Source organism: Bombina bombina, chromosome 2 (genome assembly GCF_027579735.1).
Source record: "Bombina bombina isolate aBomBom1 chromosome 2, aBomBom1.pri, whole genome shotgun sequence".
NCBI classification, from domain to species: Eukaryota; Metazoa; Chordata; class Amphibia; order Anura; family Bombinatoridae; genus Bombina; species Bombina bombina.
In genome coordinates, this window is record NC_069500.1 from 1,336,858,444 (window position 1) to 1,336,867,937 (window position 9,494).

Genomic DNA, 9,494 nt, shown 5'->3' on the forward strand with positions numbered 1-9,494 from the left:
GGCAGATTAGGGGTTAATAATATTTAACTAGTGTTTGCGATGCAGGAGTGCGGCGGTTTAGGGGTTAATATATTTATTCTAGTGGCGGCGATGTCCGGTTCGGCAGATTAGGGGTTAAAGTATTTATTTTAGTGTTTGTGATGTGGGGGGGGCCTCGGTTTAGGGGTTAATAGGTAGTTTATGGGTGTTAGTGTACTTTTTAGCACTTTGAAAATATAGGATACGCAATTGACGTAAGTGGATTTGCGGTATTTCCGAGTCTGGCCAAAAAAGTGAGCGGTACACCTGTACCTACAAGACTCTTAATACCAGCGGGCATTAAAAAGCAGCGTTGGGGCCGGCCAATGCTGCTTTTTAACCCTAACGCACAACTCGTAATCTAGGCCTATGATTTAACACTTACTTTTAATTTCAAATAAGCAGTAGATTTGTTTTCTGACAAATTTATTTTTTCTACCATTTTCCAGCCCCCTACATCATGTAATAGATATCAGCCAATCACAGACTAGTATAAGTATACCGTTTACTACAACACAAATACAGTGGCACCACACCGGCAACCTTTTCTATATTTATATTAGCTGACATCAACCATGTTCATGTCTCCATATTTATTGTAGCAGAAAAGTTGGTGCTGTGCAGTGTGTAATATACTAGACAGAAAAGAGGAAGAGACCTCTCCAAATACTGCACATATAGCACTCTGAGCCTGGACTAGAAGTGGAGAAATTGGGAAATTAAAATGTAACTTTTATTCTGTATGTTTAAAATAAAACACTATTAAAAACAACCAAAGAATTGGAGGCCTATTCCTTAATTTTCAGTAAGCCTTTGATGTGTCAAAAGTATTTGGAAGGAAAAATGTATAGGTAGGAAGCAATACTAGTGACCACTATTAGCAAGGTTAATAGTTAGTTGGGATGATCAGTATTACAGTATTTGGCACAGTATATGCTGTGGTGATATAAAGTGCTAGTACACTATGGGAGTTATCATATATAGTGTTGTAATATCACTTTGTGTCAAACCAAGATAAACTCATAAATGAATAAATGTTCAAATAAGAAAGTTTGTTTTGTTATTCTATTTATTTAAGGTGTTATCTTAGGTTCACAATCATAGATCTTAGTTTTAATATTGTGTTTGTGATTAATATATAACACTAATGACACTCAGTAGATATAGAGAGAGTGATATTTATGGTTGTGAGATATCACTTTGTTTATACATATAACATCATATTCATATTATACTTAGATTAATACTGGGTGATATAAATGCAGAACGTTCGAATCACACGTGAAAACCTGGTAAGTGTTTAAATACGCATTTATGATTGTGTAATATCACTTTCTTTCTGAGTATAATACCAAATTCAATTAGTATTTGGATAAATACTGGATAGTATGGATTTCAAAATGTTCGAATTACACTCAACCCCATTGTGAGTGTTTTGATATGCTTGTTATGCATGTAATATCACTTTCATACTGTGCTTGGATTGATACTAAATCATATAGATTTCAGAGCATGTGACTTGCATATAATACCTTGTGACTGTTTATTTACAATATTTGCAACTGTGTGATGTTACTTTATTTATACATGTAGCATCACATTTAATTGTAGTGATATGTTGCAGCCCATACGTTAGCTCAGTGTATCGGATTGGAGTATACTGAATAGGTCATTCATATCAAATAAACCTAATATTCAATAAATTGGATACACTCGCTGAGTGTTAACTAATGTTACATAGATAGAGTTATATCACTATTAAATTTTGAAGTACTACAGTAGGAGACAAGTTTTTTGTAGAATTAATTATAGAAAACTAACAAGTGGGTTTGCAGTAGTAAATCTACACGTGCCTGTGTAAATTACACTAGTAGTGAATTATATCCATCCGACGGCTATGCCGGAATGTGTCCGGTCTATATTTGTTGCCGCAAAACTATAACAACTTACTACAACCACTTGTAGTATTTCTATTACATAATCAATCGCACTGTCTATCCTGTTAGCACTTTCTAGCAGTAGTCACTGTATTATTGATAGTTGCTACAAAGTTAGCAACACGCTAGTGGTTTAAATAATTATTTGCACAAGTTTGTCAATAAGGGTTAGTATCAAACGTACCCCCCTAAAATCAAGTACTAGTATGCAGCTCTGATTACATAAACAAAATAAAGTTGCTCGCTAATAGTGTGTAGCATTCTATTTTGTCTAAGTTAGCGATTGCTCAGTAGATAATAAGATAAAGTTAATTCTAGTTTTCTATGTATCACTGAGGTTTTGTAAGTCTATATCCGCCTATACAGGCCAACAATTCTAGGTAGAGTTTTAAAAATTAATAGAGCTCCCCTAAGCTTTACAACCCCCTGACCGGTTTTGCCCGTGTCGGGCTTTTTCAAAGGTGGCGAGCCGCCGGAAGTTTGAGAGTATAAGCGGGTTGAGGACCCGGTCCCAAACGTATCTCCTATTTGATTGGGTAGTCAGGATTTCTATCTGGTTAGTTCCACCAATCATTGAATAGCTTGTTTTGGCAATAGCTGTAGGAGTTTAATTTCCCAATTTCTCCACTTCTAGTCCAGGCTCAGAGTGCTATATGTGCAGTCTTTGGAGAGGTCTCTTCCTCTTTTCTGTCTAGTAGTATAAGTATACCCTCTGAGCTTGTGCACAGCGCTGTCTGGGTACTGGGTAGAGTGATCTGCACATGTACTATAGCTACTTAGTAGGCAAAGGAAGATAGTGAGCTTTGTTAGAAAGGAACAATACAGTAGAATCGCAAAAATTATAATAGGAAATGAAAACACAGGCAAGTTCACACAATCTTTTTTTTTTCTAAATATCGCACATTATAGGACCTCTGTAACAGAAGGTGCTTTTGTTAAAGTAAGCAATATATCATTGGCACAAAATGCTTTTTTTGACCAGTAACTACATGAGTATTCTAGACACAAGTACTTCACTATATAAAGCAAGCAATAGAAATGACAATGGACAGCCCTTCATAATCCTGTTTGATATATTCAGTGAATTGGAAAGTGAGTTGTTTATCTTGACTTTTATTAAGGGGTTTGAGTATAATTCAAAGATCCTGGCTAACATCATTGGTAAATTCCATTTTTTTAAATTAAAATATCTCGTCAGCCCTATCAATTTTTTTTTCAGTGAGGCTTTAAATTAGCCAGTGGTCAAGTCCAGCGGGAGCGCATGGGAACGGAGTTCCTGCACTATTTTTGTAGGTGGAACTAAGTTCACCCTAGACAGCAGAAACGCTCCATTAAACACTGCTGTTGCTGGTGGGAGTAGCTGGAGCACAGTCTGGTTAGAGGGATAGTGAGATCCTCTAGTAATGGGCAACTCGTAATCTAGGCCTATGATTTAACACCTACTTTTAATTTCAAATAAGCAGTAGATTTTTTTCTGACATATTTATTTTTTCTACCATTTTCCAGCCCCCTACATCATGTAATAGACATCAGCCAATCACAGACTAGTATAAGTATACCCTCTGAGCTTGTGCACAGCACTGTCTGGGTACTGGGTAGAGTGATCTGCACATGTACTATAGCTACTTAGTAGGCAAAGGAAGATAGTGAGCTTTGTTAGAAAGGAACAATACAGTAGAATCGCAAAAATTATAATAGGAAATGAAAACACAGGCAAGTTCACACAATCTTTTTTTTTTCTAAATATCGCACATTATAGGACCTCTGTAACAGAAGGTGCTTTTGTTAAAGTAAGCAATATATCATTGGCACAAAATGCTTTTTTTGACCAGTAACTACATGAGTAATCTAGACACAAGTACTTCACTATATAAAGCAAGCAATAGAAATGACAATGGACAGCCCTTCATAATCCTGTTTGATATATTCAGTGAATTGGAAAGTGAGTTGTTTATCTTGACTTTTATTAAGGGGTTTAAGTATAATTCAAAGATCCTGGCTAACATCATTGGTAAATTCCATTTTTTTAAATTAAAATATCTCGTCAGCCCTATCAAATTTTTTTTCAGTGAGGCTTGAAATTAGCCAGTGGTCAAGTCCAGCGGGAGCGCATGGGAACGGAGTTCCTGCACTATTTTTGTAGGTGGAACTAAGTTCACCCTAGACAGCAGAAACGCTCCATTAAACACTGCTGTTGCTGGTGGGAGTAGCTGGAGCACAGTCTGGTTAGAGGGATAGTGAGATCCTCTAGTAATGGGCAGTGACACTTCCTATAATACACTAAATGCAAGCCTGTCAGCGGTCCTGTTGTGGTGGTTACATTTCTGCGTGGCTTGCTCTGGGGTTCTTTAGCTCCCCTCAGCAGAAACAGGACTATCTCACCTTAAATAGGTGAGACTCTGTGACAGAGGAGGAGTTTGGAATTGTTGTCAATCATGGAGGTCTCAGCCCACCATGGAAAGGAAGGAGAGGGGAGGAAGCAGGGTGTGAGGAACTGAAGCTAAGCTGGTTATGCACCATGTGAGTTAAAAACAAAGTATGGACACCCTAGATCTTGACATTAAACAACAGGGTTCATGTGTATCTAGTTATTTTAAAGTTGCTTTAAAAAAAGTTTCACCAAAGAAAAAAATTGCTCATCAAGCAGGTGAGAGTCATGCCCTTCCAGCTTCCTCTATGATTCAAATTCCTTTTACTTCTTCCAGAGATAGCTGGGATAACGTTTACAAGGGAAATATATGTTTACACACAAAGGAAAATATTCCTTGCAATTAAAGGTGTATGTGAAACATCTTGTAGTAGTATAAGCCAAATTACTTTATTTTATACACCATAAGAATGTGCAGTCTGTTCATCTATGTTGGTGTCTATGGGGCCCATTTATCAATCTCCGTACGGAGCTTGTGAGCCCGTGTTTCTGGCGAGTCTTCAGAATTGAGCTCGTATTCTATTGGCTGTTCCAATCAGCCAATAGGATCGAACTTCAATCCTATTGGCTGATTGCATCAGCCAATAGGATTTTTTCTACCTTAATTCTGATTGGCTGATAGAATTCTTGGATGACATCACTTAAAGGAACCTTCATTCGTCGGGTAGTCGTCAGCCGAAGAGGATGCTCCGCGTCGGATGTCTTGAAAATGGACCCGCTCCGTGCCGGATGGATGAAGATAGAAGATGCCATCTGGATGAAGACTTCTGCCGTCTGGAGGATGACTTCTGCCCGACTTGGATGAAGACTTCTGCCCGTCTTGAGGACCACTTCTGCCCGGCTTGGATGAAGACGTCTCCTGGTAAGTCGATCTTCAGGGGGTTAGTGTTAGGTTTTTTTAAGGGTGTATTGGGTGGGTTTTATTTTTAGGTTAGGGTTTGGGCTTGCAAAAGAGCTAATTGCCCTTTTTCAGGGCAATGGGGAGCTTAGATTTTTTTAGTTAGTATTTTTTTGGGGGGGTTGGTTGTGTGGGTGGTGGGTTTTACTGTTGGGGGGGGTTGTTTTTTTTACAGGTAAAAGAGCTGATTACTTTGGGGCAATGCCCCGCAAAAGGCCCTTTTAAGGGCTATTGGTAGTTTAGTTTAGGCTAGGGTTTTTTTTTATTTTGGGGGGGCTTTTTTATTTTGATAGGGCTATTAGATTATGTGTAATTAGTTTAAATTTCTGTAATGTGTTTATTATTTTCAGTAATTTAGTGGGGGGGGTTTGTACTTTAGATAATTTAATTTAATTTTGGTTATTGTATGTAATTTATTTAATTGTATTTAATTATAGTGTAGTTAGGTGTAATTGTAACTTAGGTTAGGTTTTATTTTACAGGTACTTTTGTATTTATTTTAGCTAGGTAGTTATTAAATAGTTAATAACTATTTAATAACTATTCTACCTAGTTAAAATAAATACAAACTTGCCTGTAAAATAAAAATAAACCCTAAGCTAGATACAATGTAACTATTAGTTATATTGTAGCAAGCTTAGGGTTTATTTTATAGGTAAGTATTTAGTTTTAAATAGGAATAATGTAGTTAATGATAGTAATTGTATTTATATTTATTTAAATTAGATTTAAGTTAGGGGGTGTTAGGGTTAGACTTAGGTTTAGGGGTTAATAAATTTAATATAGTGGCGGCGACGTTGGGGACGGCAGATTAGGGGTAAATAAGTGTTTTGTAGGTGGCGGCGGTGTAGGGGGGGCAGATTAGGGGTTAATAACATAATGTAGGTGGCGGCGGTGTAGGGGGGCAGATTAGTGGTTAATAACATAATGTAGGTGGCGGCGGTGGCGGGGTAGCAGATTAGGGGTTAATAACATTATGTAGGTGGCGGCGATGTCGGGTGGCTGATTAGGGGTGTTTAGACTCGGGGTACATGTTAGGGTGTTAGGTGTAAACTTTACTGGTTTTCTCCCATAGGAATCAATGGGATATCAGGCAGCAGCGAACATGAGCTTTGCTGCTTTCAGACTCGCATTGATTCCTATGGCATCCGCCTCCTCCAGGGCGGCGGATTGAAAACCAGGTACGCTGGGCCAGAATAGTGGCGAGCGTACCTGGTAGATATTTGTTAACTAGCAAAAGTAGTCAGATAGTGCCGAATTCGCATTCGGAACATCTGTAGTGACGTAAGCATCGATCTGTGTCAGACTTTGACCGGCGGATCGTATGTTACGTCACAAAATTCTACTTTTGCCGGTCTGTAGGCTTTGATAACTAAGGGGAATCAGGCTCCCCACAAATACACTGCGGAATTCCAGCGTATTTGCGGTTGATGGCTTGATAAATAGATGCCATTGTGTGTGTACCTCCTCACACTCCCATCTACGGGACTTCTCCAGACTGGTTCCTATCTTGTGGAATTCTGTGCCTTGCTCCACAAGATTCTCCCCTACTTTTGAAAGCTTCAAGATCTCCCTAAAGAATCTACTGTTCAGGGATGCATACAACCTTCACTAACCTTTCCTAACCCCAGTTCCTCTCCTCCTTTGCTATCCCCTTGAGCCCCCTTTGCATGTAAGCCTATGAGCCCAGCTGTTTGTAGTTCCCCTTCATTAGAGCTGACTACAACAGTGCAACTCTCGATAGGGCCCTCTACCCATTTGATCCCTATAAATGTTACCTTGTATACCATGACTTCACTTATAGCGCTGCGGAATCTGTTGGTGCTCTACAAAAAACTGATAATAATAATTATGATAATATGTAAGTGTGTTTGTGTATAAAACAATATTAATTGAATTGTGAGGGGGTGGAAGTCTTGGTCAATTCCTACACTTTTTTTTGTAGGACTTGACCCCTGAAATTAGCACTGGAGACTTGTTTTGATTCTAAGCAAAGTGTATTAAATTAAGAACTTTTAAAATATTTTCTTTTGCCTCTCTCCCAAAATGAACCAACTTTAAAATCCTGGTCTTTATAAATTAAAACTGTGCGGTAATTATTATTATTATTATTATTAATGTTTATTATTTATCTATTACCAGAATCTTCTTATAAACTTTTATACAAATATTTAAAATTGAAATTGTGCTTGAGTTAGCAGAAATATTGCTTGTTTAACCTGGTTTTGGGGAGTGCTCCAACATATACATCAGAAGTAAATTATTTGAGGCCTATTTATCAAGGGCTCGCCGGAAACTGCAGTTATGAAGCATCGGTCTTAAGGCCGCTGCTCCTTAATTGGTCCGCTGCCTCTTAGGCTGCGGTTATCAATCCGCCCAATCCTATACGATCAAGTTGATTGTAGGGATGGGCGAATATTTCTAAAAATTCGAAATTTAAAACGAATTTTGATACATTCGTTCGTTCGAATCGAATTTCGAATGTTTATATAACATTCGAACATTCTATTTTTGAATTTTCATTTTCGAATTTTTCAATAAAATTCGAAAATATTCGTTCAAATAATAGAATGTTTAGCTATGTATTCATTCAATTTCAAAATGTAATATTCAATTGTGACATTCGAATGTGACATTCGAATTTGAAATAGTATTTCTAGTCTAATACTGTGTTTTAAATGTGATATTTGATTCAAATGTGATATTCGATTAGAATGTGACATTCGAAATAGTGTTTCTAGTCTACAATTGTGTTTTATAAATGTAATATTCGAATTTGAATGTGACATTCGAAAACTGTAAATAACATTCGAAAATCGAATTTTTAAGAATATTCGTTCTTATCAACATTCTATTATGTAAATCGAATTTCTACAATAACATTCGTTCTAACATTCGAATTCAGATATAAACACATTCGCCCATCCCTAGTTGATTGACACCCGCGAATCTGCAGGGGGGGGGGGGGGCATTGCACAAGCAGTTCACCATAACTGATTGTGCAATGTTAAATGCCGACAGCGTATCATGTCGGACAGACATTGATAAATCAGCCCTAACTATTTATTTCTTGCCTTAAAGGGACATGAAACCCAAAAATTTTCTTTCATGGTCCAGATAGAGACTACAATTTAAAAAAATGTTCAATGTACTTCTATTATCAAATTTGCTTTGTTCTCATGTTTATTCTTTGTTGAAGAAATATCTAGATAGATAGTGTGCACATGTCGGGAGCACTACTTGACAGGAAATAATGCTGCCATCTAGTGCTCTTGCTAATGTACAAAAAAAAATCAGATCTGTTGCCATATAGTAATGCAGATATGTGCTCAGTCCTGAGTTTACCTTTCTGCTTTTCAACAAAGGATAACACGAAAATGAAGAAAATGTGATAAAAAAGTTGGAAAGTTGTATGTTCTATCTCAATCAGGAAAGAAAATGTTTGGGTTTTAGGTCCCTTCAAACAACTTCGGTAGCTGCCGAGCTAACATAGGACTGGAAATAAATGAATAATTGATCACTCTTTAATAGTATTAATTATTTACAGTAGTAATTGGCTTCTCCAGCAAATCACTCTGTTCTATTCTCTAATCACATGAGACTAATCAATGTATATGATATCATTATAGGATCTGAAATCTTCTGCTAATTCATCTGTGTTTAGGTAAACCCCTAGCTTTTTCTCTCTACACAATAAATGGCAATATAATAAATGTTTATATTAATTACTTATTCAAATTACAAGTGTTATTATATTGCCAATTATTTGTTGTGTTGAGACCGGTTTAGGACACTGCCGCTTTAAAATTCTTCTGAGTACTGATTTTGAACGAACAATCAATAATATTGGAGAATAGGATATTTAGGGCTAGATTACAAGTGGGATGCTATCGTTAGCGATACCAGCTTAAATGCAATCTCAAGGTCATGGTATTCTTTATGCGCAAATCCATATTACAAGTGGAGTGCTATCAAAATTACCACGTGTTTGTGCATATTTTTTATGGGGCAATCGCATTTACCGATCAAACTTTAAAATTCACATAAAGGGGGGTAGTTATCATTGTGTCAACTTTCCTGCCTTCGCCGGCCCAATACGCCCGCCTAAGCTCGCCTACCTTCGCCGCCGCGGACCTGAAAAAATACGCCTAAGTTATCAAATAAAGCTGTCAAAAAGCCTCGGGGCGATGAGCAGCGGACTGTGAGAGTTATC